This window comes from Panicum virgatum, chromosome 2N (genome assembly GCF_016808335.1).
Source record: "Panicum virgatum strain AP13 chromosome 2N, P.virgatum_v5, whole genome shotgun sequence".
Taxonomy (NCBI): domain Eukaryota; kingdom Viridiplantae; phylum Streptophyta; class Magnoliopsida; order Poales; family Poaceae; genus Panicum; species Panicum virgatum.
Genome location: NC_053146.1, coordinates 2,187,644 through 2,205,881, shown reverse-complemented (window position 1 = coordinate 2,205,881; position 18,238 = coordinate 2,187,644). Strand labels below are relative to the sequence as shown.

Sequence of the window (18,238 nt, the reverse complement as noted above, 5' to 3'; positions counted from 1 at the left end):
AGGTTAGAGCACCCGATCACTTTCAAGCTCAAATCTGGACGCGTGAGGAAGGTTGAGAAACCTGGGGGTCTACTACTACTATTCCGTCTTACTGTACATGAGCTTCTACACTCCTGGTATGGTACTAGCCCTTGCTTCTTTGTCCTGCATTTTACAGCTTCCATATGTCCCTGGTAAGGACCAGGACCATGCATTGGTCAAATTATAAAATATGAATTGAAACTTGTTCTGGTATTATCTAGTTATCTTTCTTCAGACTTTCTTGATACAGAATTCTGCTATTCTCTGGGATAGCCGAAGCTCACATCTCAAGCTCACTCTTGTAACCTTCGAAGTATGGTACAACCAAGTCATTTAGTTTCTGTATGTGGTTGTCTTGTTGAATTTATCTTGATCATAATGTTGAAAAGTAAACTCCGCCTATGCTGACTGGAAGACTCTCTCTCCTGAGTCGTCTCAACATAGCCGGTCCCAAGCCCGGGTAAAGGAGGAGGGTTGCGTTAGGTTTTGGCAAACCAGCATAAAAAATGCCACTCTAATGGATTTGAAACCCACAAGAAACTCGTTGGGGCGTAACCCTCTTAGCGACGCGCTACATCGGAACCCGGGTGTGGTGATAAATGGGCAAGGGCCGGGTCGCCATCCCCCCAAGGGCGCGTCGTATCATGACCTGGGTACGATGATATGTGAGCAAGGGTCGGGTCGTCACCTGAATGGCGCGCTACATCTACGCCCGGGTGTAGTGAAAAATGAGCAAGGGTCTTCGCACTTCCCTCAACGGGTGCGAAGGGTAAGGAAGCTAGCCGAGCCAACTAGGATTCGTATAGGTAGCTGGAACGTAGGGTCCCTAACGGGTAAGTTGCGAGAGCTAGTTGATGTAGCAATTAGGAGGCGTGTAAATATTCTATGCGTTCAGGAGACTAAATGGAAGGGCTAGAAGGCGAAGGAGGTTGAGGATACTGGCTTCAAGCTTTGGTACACGGGAGCAACTCCGGGTAGGAATGGTGTAGGCATCTTGATTGATAGGAGCCTTAAGGATGGAGTCGTTGAGGTTAGAAGGCAAGACGACCGGATTATCCTAATCCGGTTGGTAGCTGGAGATTCGGTTTTGAATGTGATCAGTGCCTATGCCCCTCAGGTAGGCCTTAGTGAGAGCACCAAGATGCAGTTCTGGGAAGATCTAGATAGCATGGTTAGTACCGTGCCTACCAGCGAGAAACTCTTCATAGGAGGAGATCTCAACGGCCATGTGGGTGCGACTAATGTAGGGTTCGAGCGAGTGCACGGGGGTTTTGGGTATGGTAGCAGGAGTCAAGAGGGGGAGGATGTGTTGAACTTCGCGTTAAGCTACGACTTGTTGATAGCGAATACCGTGTTTAAGAAGAGGGAATCCCATCTTGTGACGTTTCGTAGTGGACAACACTCGAGCCAGATCGACTTTATCCTTACTAGGAGGGAGGATAGACGTGATTGCTTAGATTGTAAGGTGATACCTGGGGAGTGTGTTGTCCCTCAACACAAGCTTGTGGTGGCGGATTTTCGTCTTCGGGTACGTGTCCACCGGGACAAATGTGCCAGGATTGCGAGAACAAAGTGGTGGAAGCTTAGAGGGGAAGCGGCACAAGCGTTTAAGGAAAGGATGTTAGGTGAGGGGCCTTGGGAAGAAGGAGAAGACGCAGATGACATGTGGCTAAAGATGGCAACATGTGTTCGGAAGGTGGCCTCAGAGGTGTTTGGCGTGAGTAGGGGAGGCAAACAGGAGGGGAAAGACACCTGGTGGTGGAACGACGAGGTGCAAAGGGCTATTAAGGAGAAGAAAGAGTGTTTCAAGCGCCTCCATCTTGACAAGAGTGCAGCCAACATCGAGGGCTATAAATTAGCGAAGAGGGTTGCAAAGCGAGCTGTGAGTGTAGCAAAGGGTAAGGCGTATGATGACCTGTATCAGCGGCTAGGCACGAAAGAAGGGGAGAAGGACATTTATAGGATGGCTAGGATCCGCGAGCGGAAGACAAGGGACATCAACCAAATCAAATGCATTAAGGATGGGACAGATCGACTGCTAGTGAAGGATGATGAGATCATGGATAGATGGAGAGAGTACTTCGACAAGTTGTTCAATGGGGAGAGTGAGAGCCCTACCCTTGAGTTAGATGACTCTTTTGACGATACCAACAGACGTTTTGTGAGGAGAATTCAGGAGGCAGAGATCGGGGAGGCTTTGAAGAGGATGAAGAGAGGTAAAGCGATGGGCCCTGATGGTATTCCCATTGAGGTGTGGAGATGCCTAGGAGATAGAGCAATAGTATGGTTAACTAAGCTTTTTAATCTCATTTTTCGGTCAAACAAGATGCCTAAAGAATGGAGGAGAAGTATATTAGTACCTATCTTCAAAAACAAGGGCGATGTTCAAAGTTGTACTAACTACCGTGGGATTAAGCTGATGAGCCATACGATGAAGCTTTGGGAGAGGGTTATCGAGCATCGCCTAAAAAGAGTGACAAGTGTGACCCAAAACCAATTTGGGTTCATGCCTGGAAGGTCAACCATGGAGGCAATTTTCTTAATACGACAATTGATGGAGAGATATAGGGAGCAGAAGAAGGACTTGCACATGGTCTTCATTGACCTTGAGAAGGCATATGACAAGGTACCGAGAAATGTCATGTGGTGGGCTTTGGAGAAGCACAAAGTCCCAACTAAGTACATTACCCTCATTAAGGATATGTACAAGGATGCGACGACGTTTGTCCGAACATGTGATAGCAACACCACTGACTTTCCTATTAACATAGGCCTACACTAGGGGTCAGCATTGAGCCCTTATTTATTTGCTTTAGTGATGGATGAGGTCACAAGGGATATCCAAGGTGAGATCCCTTGGTGTATGCTCTTTGCTGATGATGTGGTGCTAGTTGACGAGAGTAGGGCAGGGGTTAATAGTAAGTTAGAGCTGTGGAGACGCACGTTAGAGTCGAAAGGGTTCAGACTTAGTAGGACCAAGACCGAGTACATGATGTGCGATTTCAGCGCGACTAGGCATGAGGGGGGAGACGTTAGTCTAGATGGGCAAGTGGTGGTCCAAAAGGATACTTTTCGGTATTTAGGATCGGTGCTACAAAAGGATGGCGACATTGATGAAGATGTTAGGCATAGAATTTCAGCTGGCTGGTTGAAATGGCGGCAAGCTTCTGGCATCCTTTGTGACAAGAGGGTGCCACAAAAGCTAAAAGGCAAATTCTATAGGACAGCAATTCGTCCGGCGATGTTATACGGTGCTGAATGTTGGCCTACAAAAAGGCGACATGTGCAGCAACTGAGTGTAGCAGAGGTGCGGATGTTGCGGTGGTTTTGCGGGCACACAAGGAGGGATAGAGTCCGGAACGAAGTTATTCGGGATAGGGTAGGGGTGGCACCAATTGAGGAGAAACTTACTCAGCATCGGCTGAGATGGTTTGGACATGTCCAACGAAGGCCTCCTGAGGCGCCGGTGCGTAATGGGGTTCTTGAGCGGGTCGATAATGTAAAGAGGGGTAGAGGTAGACCTAAACTGACGTGGGATGAGTTGGTTAAAAGAGACCTTAAGGATTGGAATATCTCTAAAGAGATAGTTTTGGATAGGAGCGCTTGGAGACTAGCTATCAATGTGCCTGAACCTTGAACTTATTTCTTTCGGGTTTCATCTCTAGCCTACCCTAACTTGCTTGGGAAAAAAAGGCTATGTTGTTGTTGTATAATGTTGAAAAGTTGCATTTCAGTTTAGTATGTCAGGCAAATTTCAGCTACTGTTTGGGCAATGCTCAACTCAGCTACTTGGAACTAAAATTACTTGTAGTTTGTCTATGTCACTTCCCTTTCACGAAATTTTAATATGGCATTCAGTGCATATCTTATCTTCAAAAGAGGTGTCAAGATTATGTCAAATTTTTTGGACGAACAATTGGAGATACAATATCTGGGTTGTAATTTGCTTTCACCCAATATGTTATCATTTGTAAATAGATTGAAGAACATCTTCTAACAGGTCTGGAACTCAGATGTTTTATAATTTTACTAAAAACTTGGAAAATCGGTGTCAAGGCTATCCGGTAAAAAACCAAAAAGGCACACGTTGTTTCTATGTTTATTGTGAAGTCTAGACTCAAGTTTGATTATTTTTCTTATGCTATTATATGGAGCAGCCCATTGGATGCAAAGTAAATATCTCCCTTTCGTTCGACCCATTGATTGGTCGAATAGTTTCTTTTTTTTATCATTGTTTTAAAGAAGGAATAAAAATGTTCATACAAGCAAATCCTCAGAAAAGAAGGGTGGGGAGGTAAAGGAAATAGAAAGCATGAAATCACTAACTCCAAGCTCTGGTAACAGGCCACACTGAGAGAAAAAAACTAGTGACTGCAAAAATATGAAGTTGTGTAGTTAATAGTTTGTGCACTTGATGAAGCATGAGGTGGCTTTTAGGCTATTGCAAATATTTAAACGACCTTGTACTTTCCTGCCGCCCTGCATTTTCTTTAATGTGCCTATATGTTTGCTTGGTTTGTTGGTTCTGGGTTTTCAACAAAGTCATACTATAATTAGTAGTCTCTAAAGATTACCACATACCATTTGTGGGTGGTAGTGCAAACTGAATACATGGCATGAGAAAAACGACCTAAGACCCTATTTAGTTCTCAAAAATTTTTGCACAGTACCCATCACATCGAATCTTCGGACACATGCATGGAGCATTAAATGCAGTTGAAAAAATAACTAATTACATAGTCTAACTGATTAGCATGAGCTGAATCTTTTAAGCCTAATTACTCCATAATTGAATATTATTTGTCAAGTAACAATGAAATGTGCTATAGTACCAAAACCCAAACTTTTTCACATCTTATGGACTGCATTGGTAGAGAACTAAATATGCAAGCAAACCTGTTCATCTCATGTTATGCAGTTACCTATCTTTTCAGAATTACTCAGCTGTGTAAACCCTTGGCAGTAGTACTTGTACATAGACAATCAAATTGTAAACACTAAGTTGGAATGTTGGTTTTAATCTGTGCATGGTATCTTTTCAGATCGTGGTAAACTTTCATCGCTGGCGAGGTTCCCTGATGTCTGATGTGCTGCTCTAAGAGGAAGACTGCGCGAAATGGATGAACCTGTCATCTTAGGCCTGCGTCTGGTGCCTTCTGGAAGAGCTACTACTATGAAATCCTTTGTTTTCTATTGAGCTGTTGAAGCTCGACTGGTGCATGCCATTATGATTAAGGTAGCTGTGGATGTTCTTGTTAAATTCATCCTGAATGCCAGGCACATTTTTCAGTTATTGTTTGGTTAATGCATCATTCGGCTACATGGAACAAGATTGCGTGCTGTCGTTGTTGTCATGTTATAAAAATAGCATTGGCATTCACTGTTAGTTTAATGCACGCCAAGATGTTTTCAATTTACTAGTAAGGAGTTGTGTCCGGTTGGAAATGGTGGCGAAACAAACAACAATGGAGGTCTTCTCTCGCTTAGCTTGTAACATTGTGAGTTTTAAGCACCTGTCGTTGGCTCGTCGCAAGGTAGGCCGGCTGAACTGTTGGGCCTTTTCTCCACAGAGACTAAAATTGGGCCTTTCCTCCCCCAGAGACAAAAAAAAAAAAAAAAAAAAAAATCAGCATATCAGGCCTCCCAACTCGGATTTAGCCTCGTCCCAGTTTTGTGCCTTCGCATTAATATACTTCGAATTTATATTCGGTGATAGGAACCATGTATATTTAAAAGGGACTTTACCAGGAATTCGTTTGATTAGAGGGCTTTATTTCCCTGATTCAAACATCAGATTCATCTTTTTTTTCAGCAGAAAAGGTTGGGATAAACATTTTAACATCTACACATCTCTCATGTCGGGTCGTCCCTACTAATCCCTAAGGGCGTTTATTTCGCGAAATTTTTTGAATTTAACTGATATAATACTTTTATTTTTATTTAATAATTAATGTCCAATCATGATCTAATTAAGCTCAAAAAATTCATCTCTCATTTCCAATTAAACTATGCAATTATTTATTTTTTAAAACTATATTTAATATTTGATGTAACATGTCTAAAAATTTGATGTAACGGACAATCTTAAAAACTTTTGGAACTAGACCTAATGCTGTTATCCTTTTTCTTAACTCGCAATGGCAGCTGTTGCTCATTTTTTTAATTCACAATCACAACTGCCTATTCTTACAGTTGGAGCGTCTCCCGTGTCCTGGCGAGGAGCCGATTGGTCGGTTCTACCAAGAGACATTGTCGCAAAACAATCAACGTGTGGAAAAAAGAAGAAATTCAAGAAAAACTGTACCAAGAAAAGAAAAGGTTGGATCGTGTGCAGGGTGCTCAGATTCTATGGGTGTATAGGAGTCGATCACGGGGGATCTCCCATCAGGACGAGGAATGTTTTTATAATCACCGCACCAGAACAGCACAATCACCATCCTTGGCTTTCTCAACTCGTACTCAGCAGGAAACAATCCGGGCAAAATCAACAACAAAAAAAACAAATCGCCGAACACATCGGATGGTCGGTGAGAAATCACCAAATTTAGAGGCGAGCGTAACCCCTCATCCGACTGCGTATCAACGGATGGGGGCTCTAAAGCGCCACCGGGTTGCGTCTCGGGAGCCTCGCTTCGAGAAAGAGACCGGGACACGCCGAGAGGAAGCAGCGGCCGGCCATTGGGACAGTGCTCCCCCAAACCAAATCACCACCATGATCACCCACGCAAATCACCACCATGATCACCCACGCAAGAACAAACAGCGAGCGAGAGATGAGAAGAGAAACGGCAAAACGCAAGAACGAAACCAAGCTCTGCAACCCCTGGAGGAGGACAAGCGCTGAATCGTTGATCGCATCGACGAAGCGGGAAGGAAGAGGAGCGGCGGCGCGAGGCGAAGCCGTTCGATGAGGCTGGGGATGGAGGCGCGGCGCGGGGGTCGTTATATAGTGCGGGCAAGCGGAAGGGAAACCCTAGATTTTCCGATGGGCTGCGGCCCACGAACAATAGATGGATCGGGCTTGTTCACTAGCTTGGGGAGAGAATTTTGGGTCTCCGTACGGCCCAAAGCAGGAGGAGAGGAACTTGCCGAAAGATTTTTTTTCGTAAAATGATTATTTAAGTTTTGGTAAATGTTGAATCCATTTTCTTAAGATGTTGAATTAGTTTGTAAAAATCGTTCAAGGTAGTATTTTTTTTCAACATGTTGATGTATGTGTTTCTGAAAAATGTTGAATCTACTATTTTTAAATATTGATTGAATTTTTATAAATTGTTGAAATTAATTATTTTGAATTGTTGAATTCAGAGGTCGGATCGGATATTCGGATCCTCTCCTTTTCCTTTTCCACCTCCTGCTCTGCCACGCGTCTGCGATTTGTTGTAGCTGGTGACGACGACGACGGCGGCGGCTCATGGGAGGAGGATCATGGAGGCTTCCAGTTGATCAAGGTGTGTGCTCTGCGACAACCCAAGCATGTTTCAAGCATGCAGGAAGTGCTGCCATGGAGATGGCCGGTCAGATGGAGCCATCGAGATATGGAGCAGACCTTGTTCAACGGCGCTAGAGAATTGGCCTCGATTTCTGTCTCCTTGCTGAGACAAGGGGAAGTGGGGAACTGGCGTTGACTGAAGAAACTGAAAAAAAAAACTTATGTGGCCACCGTAGAGGTAGCTCGTACAGTAGATGACAGTGACACTGTCACACTGACACCTTCAAAACACAGGTAGGTATCACAACGAACGCTGCAGCCAAAATCAAAACTCCGGCGAGGCGTCACGACGTCATCATCCCCGCAGCGCCGCCGGCGGCGAGCTGCGGCGGCGCGACGACGCCTACCGCGCCCGGCCCCCGCGCCGCCGCGGCCAGGCGAGCGCGCGCCAGCGCGAGCAGCAGGACGGCCTGCCGCTGCGCCTCGCCGAGCCGGCGCCGCAGCGCGCCGGCCTCCGCGCCGAGCCGCGCGTTGTCGAGCCGCACGGCCAGGGCGCGCGCCGCCGCCGCGTCCCGCCTCGCCGCCAGCGCGCGCCCCTGGGCCCGGAGCGCCGCCGCGGCGCGCTCCAGCTCCTCCGCCCGCTGCCGCCGCCGCGCGCGGGACCGCCGCGCCGACTCCCGGTTCGAGATCTTCCGCTTCAGCCGCCGCAGCCGCTCCTCCGCGTCGTCGTCGGCGCCGATGCCAGCGTTCGCCGGCGACGTGGTGCCGGTGCCCGTGCTAGCAGCAGCGCCGCACTTCATCGTAGCATCAAACGTCGCCATGTGATCAAAGTCGAAGCCGCCACGGCCGGCACCAGACGTCGTCGTATCGAAACCGAGATCGAGATCGAGGTCGAAGTCGAAACCGAAGCCGGAGCCGACGTCCATGTCCGGCAGCGCGCCGGCGAAGTCGAGCTGCATGGCCTCGTCCAGTGACAGCATTGTGCGAGAGAACGCGTAGACGATGCTGTTTTCGAAGAAGAAGTAGTGTGCAGGGAGGACGAAGACGCCGAGCTTCCCAAATTTATAGGGGTGACACTGACACTGCTCTCGAGTACGTCTGGACCTGCGATTCTCCTCACCAAACGCATCGCGGTCGCGACCGCGAGACCGACCAATTTGAGTGGAGAGGTTTTTGCTTTCGTCTAGCTCTCGACACATGGCTGCGTCCGGGTGCGCTGCTCAAAAGCGCCAGTACTCCGCGTGCCTGTTGCCTGATGGAGCCATGGCACCGAGCAGGAGGGCTCGGGCGGGCGCCACGTGGACGAGCCGACCTGCTAGAGGAGCACGCCAGCTGCCGATGCCGACCTGAAGAAGGAGACGGGAAGCACGGCGAAAGGCCTCTTTGATTATTTTGCTCGTCAACTAAAACTAGTCCTTGATTATTGTGATGAAAAGAAAAGCTCGAAAGGTTTTTATTCCTATCAAAAGAAAAGCTCGGAATTATTATCTTTTCCTCGATCGAGCTGGGGTCTGGGGATATGCAGTTGGTTATTTGGGGATTTGGTCTTAGCTATTCCGATCGAGTTGGTGGGGATATACTGGATTGGTTCTTTGGGGGAATAATTGCCTCTTTCGATCTTCATTTGGTGCATGCATGAAGGCACTCCGAAGCTAGGGAGCTTCGATCAGCAGCGCAACTGAACCTAGCGCCGAAAGATATGATCCAAAACATCCAAGTGCACTGGCGAAAAGAACTCATATTATCTATAATTAACAGCATTAGCAGTAGTTAGTAGTAGTTTAGGACCGCAGGCATCGCCATCAGAGCACCGGCGGAGCTACATGTCGGCAAACATGGGCCGTGGCCCCCCCCTTGGCCCAAATGAAATCACATAGCATCATTTCAAGTTTAATTGGTTCAGTGATTTTTTCTTCTTGGTTAGAGTATTCAAAGAGCAACCACCGAGCATATTATCTTCTTTGCTTCATTTCCAGTAAGAATATAAATAGAAAAAGTGGTTTTGATGTCTTCGCAGTACAAGATTTTGGCACACTTGAATGATAGATTGCTTCGGTTGCTTCTCAGTCTACCAGTTTCAACAGGGAGCATTGAGTGTGCTTTTTCTACCTTGAAGATCATCAAAATACCAATACGATGAAAGACGAATTTTTTTACAACAGCTTGCTAGTAAATATGTTTATAAGTTAAGCAAAATGGCTCCCCTACAGCTCATTTCTAGCTCCGCCACTGCATCAGAGAGTGGCCACCCCATGGATGCAGCATCTATGAAATCTCACCATCTTTGTCTTTGCACATGCAGATCTGCATTCATATGAAATGCTTGAAAATAGCACCAGCAGCAAACACCAGTTTCAGAGTAAAAATATACATGCGGTTCTGATTAAGGAGAAAATACGCATTGTCCTCTAAATAAAACACGCGCCCACGCATGTTCTCGAAGAAGAAGAAGAAAAAGAAGAAGAAATATCCAGTTTGATGATCTTAGTCTGCGTGCATACTAAAAATACAGTAGTTCCTGAACGTTCAGCAATCTAACTTCCGGAGTTCTGGAGATCGATCGACCTCGCATGCTCTTGAGGGCCCTGCTGGAGTTTGCAACAGTCCCTTGGAGGGTGACAGTCCGTTCAAAGGCGGATTACAGAGTTTCATCAGGCAGTGGACACTCGCACATGGAGTGGCCGGCCGGTCGCCAATACAGCCTCGACATCGATCATCATCATGGCCACGCATGGGTGTCCTCTCTCCCGTTAGAACTTGCAGGAAGAAGCCATCGCTCACCGTCGTCGAGACAGAGGAGGAAGAAACAGCAGACCACCAACCACTAGCAGGAGCAGCATGCATGGAAGGTTCTCCGATGAAAAACGATCGATCTGCTACCTTTTTGCAACCCGTTGCTTTCCGTTCCTAGCTCCCTGAATCTTTTCCTCCATTGCCATCTTTTTCCTGACGCCGGCCGGGTGGCGAGGCGGAGAAAAGGCGCGTGATGTGGACACGCGACTGGTGGCTGGGGCGCGCTGCCCGGCGAAAGCCGATCGGGAGGGCCAGTCCATGTACTCGACGTGTGGCGCTGCGCTCCCCGGAGGTCGCCGGCTACCCATCGGTGGCTGGATCCTCCATGGCTCCAGCTCCATGCCTCCATCTTCCTCCCACTTTCTTCCTTCCAGCCAGCTGCCGCTCCGACACGCGTCTCCGCCGCGGCCTCTTCGCAGTACCCTAGCGACGGCGACGGTTCAGGGAGGCTTCCAGGTCAGGTGTGGGCTTTGTGTGCAACGAGGCAAAGCATGCTCCGGCGACCGATCACAGGTCGGCCGTCGACGGCCAGGTCGGCAGACGGCAGTGCACCTTTTTATTTTTTTTCCTTTTTTTCATCTTGATTTTTTTGAGAAACTTTTTCCCCTTGATGAGAGCAGAGGAGGGAGTTGTTTTTTTTTTGAGAGGAGGAGGGAGTTGTTGGACCGTCACGTCCTCCTGCTCCCAATGTCTGGCCCAGACGCGATCTGGGCCTCAATTTTTATGGGCCCTTAGTCACAGTACCGGGCTGGTTAGAATGGGCCTGCATAACCCCCTGCTGAGACCGCACGAGGCCCAGTTCCTTTGCACGGCCTCCCGCCTTCCCCCTCCCGGCATCCCGCCAATTCGGAGCCTCCCGCGCGCCGTGAAACCCTAGCCCCCCCCCCCCCCCCCCCCCATTTCGTTCCGCCACTCCCCCGGTCTCTCGCTCGGACAGTCCCTCTGGCTCGGTCGCTCTCCCTCTCCCTCCGCGCGGGAGGGCGGCGACGAGGCAACGGCATATGTGAGGTACGCTCCGCCGCGCTCTCTCCGGCGCCGCCTGCCATTTCTGATTTCTCTCGCCCTCCCTCTGGACCCGTAGAACCCGGGCCCCCATTTTCTCCAAACCCTAACCCCCCTAATCTCCATAAACAGTATCGCATTGTTCCCACTTTTGGTCGGACCGGCGAATCCTGTGTGGATTTTCTTCGTATTGGCTGGAGAATTAGAAATCCGTCTTGGGTTGGGTTTACTGAAGGTTGGGGTTGGGGAGTATCGGAGTAGCACAGGTCATGTTCAGGGGAGATACTGTGCAGGAAAACGCAAGCATTCCTTTTTTTCTATTGATGGAATCTCTTGTTCTTCTACGTTTCCGTTTGTGTGTCCTCAGTTTTAGTTAACCGTTGTGTTTGGTGGAAAAAACATTCAGTTTTCTTGTAGCTGGTTCAAGCATGGTAGGCGCATCTTTTTGTTTTTGTGCTTATTATTAGTGAAGAGAGTGAGAGTCACAGGACATCGGAATCTATTTGTTTCTTGTGCTACCATGGGCAAGCAGATTAGATTAGTGCATTTGGAGTGCCCTTGGAACTGGAATGGAGTTGGATTGATGACGAATTTCTATTTAAGGATGAAATGGATCTGCTTTTGTAGTTCCCCGCATCAAATTTATTTCTGGTAACTACACTGAGCTTACACTTCTTCTGGCAGGTCTCTTGCCTACTGTGAGCGATCAAATCCGAGTTTCCCCAGAATCAGTGGCTGCTGAGAATGGGGACGCTTTCCTTGTCCAACGCTAACTCCCCTACAAAGAATTGGGGACCTTCCCCTGCCACTGAGCCAATTAAGCAAGAAGAGGAGAGAGCCGATGATTTTGTGGATGTGAGCTTGTCTCTGCCTGTCAAGTTCGAGGCCAGCAGTGGTGACTCGCTCCCTGTCGTTAAGGAGGAGAAAGCTGATGATTTCGTCAATGCAAGATCATCTATACCAATTGACCTGGAGGCCAAGAATGGTGATGCGTCCCTCATCTCGGAAGTGATGAAAAAGGAAGAAGAGCAGCTTGAGGAGGCCAGGCTTCAGGCAGAGGAAGAGGAGGAAGCCCGGAAGAGGGAAGAAGCTGCAAGACATGCTTTTGATCCTGAGACACGGTATAACAAGTTAGATGAGCTGCTATCGAAGACGCAACTCTTTTCGGAGTTTCTACTTGAGAACATGGATAAAATCGCTGATGTATGAAAATCTCATTTTGTGTTGACTCTTTGTATGCTCTCATTCATGTAGTGATTTGCTTCTTTTTGCTGATGATGGTGTTGTTGTCTGGTTGTTAATCAGGAAAGTGTTGAAACTCCTGCTGAAGAGTCACAGGAGAAGAAGAAGAAGAAGGACGTGGCCGAAGAGGGAGGAAAGCAAGCCACAATTTAATGATGTGAGTGCAGGCTTATACAATACTCATCTTTTGTAGTTGTTAGCATGTGTTGTTCCACTGGTCTTGGATCATGGGGCCAGTCTGCTTACCTTGATTCCACTAATATAAGCATCTACTACTGCTGGACTTATGCTTAGGATAGTGCTGTGCTGTTCATCATTTTAATTATAGCGTCCTGTTGTAGTTAACAAATTCAAAAGGTATAGTTGAAAAGGTTGTTCAAAGATGGTTGCTGCATGGATGGAGTTGCATTCCTCAGTAAGGGTCACGATATGAGGATAATGCTCTACGGTTTGTTTCAGGTGTTTAGAGTTGGTGGCATCTACTGATTAAATTGATGTATAATTATGGAACTTATTCAAATATTTTTTGAGGATCATCCAAGTTAATATAAGGAAAAAAGATTGACAAACATTATTATTAATGGATACTCTATGTTATTAGTTCTGACTGGACTTATGCTTAGGATAGTGCTGTGCTGTTCATCATTTTAATTATAGCGTCCTGTTGTAGTTAACAATTCAAAGGTATCGTTGAAAAGGTTGTTCAAAGATGGTTGCTGCATGGATGCAGTTGCATTCCTCAGTAAGGGTCACGATATGAGGAAATGCTCTATGGTTTTGTTTTCAGGTGTTTAGAGTTGGTGCATCTACTGATTAAATTGATGTATAATTATGGAACTTATTCAAATATTTTTTGAGGATAGCATCCAAGTTAATATATAAGGAAAAAAGATTGACAAAAAATTATTATTAATGGATACTCTATGTTAGTCATTTATTAGTTCTGACAACAAAAAATACATGATTGTTCAGAAAAAGGCTAAGACAGCGGTGGCAGCCATGCTTACAAGATCTCGCGAAGATCGTCATGTGGAAGATTGTACTCTTTCAGAAGAAGAAAGGTGGGAAAAGGAGCAGGCCAATCTTGTGCCATTATTGACTGGTGGGAAGTTGAAGTCATACCAGATAAAGGGTGTGAAGTGGCTTATATCATTGTGGCAGAATGGGCTAAATGGGATACTGGCTGATCAAATGGGGCTTGGGAAAACTATCCAGACAATTGGATTTCTTGCTCATCTGAAGGGGAATGGCATGCATGGTCCATACTTGATAATCGCTCCTCTGTCCACTCTCTCAAACTGGATGAATGAAATCTCAAGGTAACTATCCAAGACATTTCTTCACCATCCATATCATTGATGTTCTAATGTCACGACACTTGATTTCAGGTTTACTCCATCTCTGGCTAGTATCATTTATCATGGAGATAAGGTGGCCCGTGCAGATATAAGAAGAAAATTTATGCCCAAAACTGTTGGCCCTGATTTTCCAATAGTTGTGACTTCATATGAGATGGCTATGTCAGATGCTAAATTTCTTGCTGTGCATAAGTGGAAGTATGTTGTTGTGGATGAGGTGATGTAAAAAGCTTAATCCCTAAATTATTGCTCATTTGTTGATTTTCTACCCTTTTTGTATTTATGTGTCAGTTCCATGCTTCATTCTCCAGGGGCATCGGTTGAAAAATTCTAAGTGCAAATTATTGAGGGAGATAAAGCGCATCCCAATGGATAATAAACTCCTGTTGACTGGAACACCCCTGCAGAATAATCTAGCAGAACTGTGGTCACTATTGAACTTCATTTTGCCTGATATATTCTCATCACATCAGGAATTTGAGTCATGGTATAATTCACCTAGCCTTTCCTTTTTGTACTTTTCAATCTTATATTTATGTACTTCAATTTTAGTAGCAACTTTCAGCACTGAATTGCGAATACAATACACTAGGGGCAATAGTTGTATTTATCAGTGACCAATTGCCATCGTGATGCATAATGTATTGTATAGGTCTTGATCAAGTAAACCCTTCCAACTTAGCATTGGGCCAGCTTTTATCTAGGTTTGCTCTGCCCATGGTACATATCCTCTCCATGTGTTGATAATTTGGCATGCCTGTCAAAAGGAATATCTTAAAATTAATAAAGTTGTTACCATCGCCATGTATTGCATCCATAAATTCTGTAATTGCACAATGAATGATACAAGTGCTGCTCTTGAAACAAACACTCTTTTGTTTGTCTGTTATGAAGCTGCTGCACTGTTCATTGCACCGGATACTTCTTTTTCCTAGTTAATGTGAAATTTTCAGGCTATATTCATGCTCTATCTGAAATGCAAGTATGTGGAATAGAAAATAAGTATTTTGCTGACTTAAATTGTAGATGGGCATCAGGATGTCATATTTCTTAAATATCTGTCCAAAATTAGCAGTGATTTATATTTGCATTGTTTGCTCTTGTATACTCTGTTTACTTTCTAAAATGCTATATAGATTGGGCACCATAACACATGTGTATTTTCTGTTAAACATTCCATGATTATTTTTATTTACCTTGACTGTGTTGTGCTGACAACTATGTTCTTTCAAGGTTTGATTTTTCTGGGAAAGGGAATGAAGAAAAACAAGAAGAAACTGAAGAGAAGAGAAGGGTTCATGTTGTTTCAAAGCTTCATGCCATTTTGCGTCCGTTCCTTCTAAGGCGGATGAAGGAGGATGTAGAACAGATGCTTCCACGAAAGAAAGAGATAATCATTTATGCCAACATGACTGAACATCAGAAGCAGATCCAGGATCACTTGGTTCAAAAAACATTTGATAACTACTTGCATGAGGAATCAGATATTGGTATGCTGGCATATATCACTTTAAACTTGCAGTCCACTACACCATTATGTTCCTAAGTAACCAAAATTGAATTGACCCATTTTTGTCACACTAGTATTGAAGAGACCTGGTATAAAGTCAAAGTTGCATAATCTAGTAATTCAACTGAGGAAGAATTGCAACCATCCTGATCTTTTGGAATCTCCATTTGAATCAACAGGTTTGCCTTATATTGGCCAGTGCCTGGTTGTTATATATGTGCCTTTATGTGCTTGTTTCCTGACATTTTTGTTCTGTGGATTTCTCTTTTTGTCTCTTGCAGGTTTATATCCACCTGTCGAAAAGATTCTGGAACAATGTGGCAAATTCCAACTTTTTGACAGGTTGCTAAATTTCCTGCTCTCACAAAAGCACAAGGTATATGGTCCTTGTCATATATATAGGCGCTAACTCAAGTCTGTTATTTTTATCTTTATCTCAACTGTAGTTCTGTTTGTAGGTTCTAGTATTTTCACAATGGACAAAAGTGTTGGACATTATTGAGTATTACCTAGATTCGAAAGGCCTTGACGTTTGCCGAATTGATGGTAGCGTTAAATTGGAAGAAAGGAGGAGGCAGGTAATGTGGTAATCTGACAGTGTGTTACTTTACAACATCTACATGACAGGAAGTTGAACCCTGCTTGGCTGTATAATTCAGGCTTTTAGGGAATGCGCATACTGTTAGTCTGTTACTTTCATAATTGTTTGCATTGACAGCAATTTGGCACTTGATCGGATAACATATGCTCACTTATATCTTAATTGCAAACTGCTGAAGGCATTATTAGATTGCAGTTTCTGAATATACAACTTAAAGCTCTCAAAATTGCATTTTTGGGGGATCAGGATATCTTGTAATACGCACTCTGTATTACTGTTTGCGTTTTTATCAAAGTTGTATTGGAGAGTTATCATGTCCCACCGGAAAATTGTTCATTCTGTCCCTATATCAATTCTTTGTCCCCTGCAACTGTCAAGTCTATTTATGTCATGATTTGTGCACAGTAGTGATGTATGCACTTTGAAGCACATAACTTGAGCGTTTATGGTAAACAATGTTTGTAAAAACTAAAAGGTGCTTTCCAACACTTTTGCACATCTTCAGTGAGGGAAACAATCTTCCTCCATTAAGTACTTGATAATTTTCATCTACTGCTGTTTCCTCACAAGTTTGTTTGTTTCTATTTTCTATGGCAGATAGCAGAATTCAATGACTTGAATAGCAGTATGAATATCTTCCTCCTGAGCACAAGGGCTGGTGGCCTTGGCATCAACCTTACTGCTGCTGATACCTGTATCCTCTATGACAGTGACTGGGTAATTCTTTTTTTTTTATAATCAATTACATAATGTCCATATGCTGAAATGTTTCATTAAAAAATGTAGCTGTTCTTCTTGTTATTTGCTGTATGTACATTCCGTTACTCATGATAGTTCTAACACAATGAACTTTTGCTTTACCCTCCAGAATCCTCAGATGGATTTGCAGGCTATGGATCGATGCCACCGGATTGGTCAAACGCGCCCGGTGCATGTATACAGGCTGGCTACTTCACATTCTGTTGAGGTGCAGTTGGATGATCAGTCATCTTCAGACATGTTACCTGGCTAAATATTTCTTGGTGTATAGGTTTAATCATCTTCTCATGTTTGCAGGGACGGATGATTAAGAGAGCTTTTGGGAAGTTGAAGCTAGAGCATGTGGTGATCGGCAAGGGACAGTTTGAACAAGACAGAGTGAAGCCAAATGCCTTAGATGTAATAGCTCGATGCATCCCAAGCTGGGCCAAGCACAATAGCGAGTAGCAAATCAGTTGTTTCTTATAGTGCAAATGGCAAAAAATTAAAAACTACACGAATATGAATGTTGGTCGACTGGAAAGGTTTTTTTGCTGATGTGCTTTCTTTCATTGTGGGAATGCAGGAGGCCGAGCTGCTGGCGCTGCTGAGGGACGAGCAGGCAGATGAAGACAAGCTGGTACAGACCGACATCAGCGACGAGGACCTCTTGAAGCTGATGAACCGGAGCGACCTCTCCGGCCCGCCTGGCGCTGCCGACGCGACGCCTCTGATCCCCCTGAAGGGCCCCGGCTGGGAGGTCGTCGTCCCTACAAAGAGCGGCGGTGGCATGCTCTCAGCGCTCACGAGCTGAGCACTCGGCAAAGCCGGCACTGCGGTTTGGTTCTTAGTGCATCTTTTGCTCGCCTTACGCCTTCGTGACGATGAGGTGTTCCTAGGCCGCGCTAATCACTAATCAGGCGATGTTTTGGATGCGTGGCTGTTTGAACTGCGCGTTTGCGCCTGCTGCCTGCAGTAGTAGATTAGGCCATGTAAATAGCCCTTGCAAGCTGCGCTCTGACGTGAGCTCTGCTGTCGTGTTGCTGCATTTTGTTTGTGGTTTAAGTTCAGCAACAGCTGCAGCTACTGGAGACTGCTGTTAGTCCATGCAGAGAGGTTGCTTTGCCCTGGGTATGGTAGTATTTGTATGGGTTGTGTTTCGAGTATCCAATCTGTAATGGCGTATCCATCTGCCCATCTACCAATGCTAAATGAATCGAAGTAGCATTTTGCTACCGTGTCACACTCACTGGTAGCGGCCGAAGGGCTGCAAAGCAAATCGGTCAACTAGACCAGGGTTTTATTTCCAAACAGGTAACCGCCGGGCTCCGGTTCCGGTTTACCGGACTGGTTTGATCGGTTACCGGTCGGAACCGGTTGAATTCAAATTCAAATTCAAATAAATTCAAAAGCTTCCGTGCAACCGGTTCTGGCCGGTTTGATCGGTTTACTGGCCGGTTTTACCGGTTTACCGGCCGGTTTTACCGGTTTACCGGCCGGTTTGACCGGTTTGAATTCAAAGCCAAATTCAAAAGCTCCCG

General features: G+C 45.6%; 1 non-coding gene and 1 pseudogene across 1 annotated transcript; one reads left to right on the top strand and one right to left on the bottom strand.

Moving 5' to 3' along the window:
* Positions 1-6,355: 6,355 nt before the first annotated feature.
* LOC120663194 lies at positions 6,356-6,442 on the bottom strand. The gene has a single exon (XR_005670412.1). It is a non-coding gene; the product is annotated as a small nucleolar RNA snoR8a (small nucleolar RNA).
* Positions 6,443-11,131: 4,689 nt separating this feature from the next.
* LOC120662994 lies at positions 11,132-17,932 on the top strand (annotated as a pseudogene).
* The last annotated feature ends 306 nt before the right edge of the window (positions 17,933-18,238 follow it).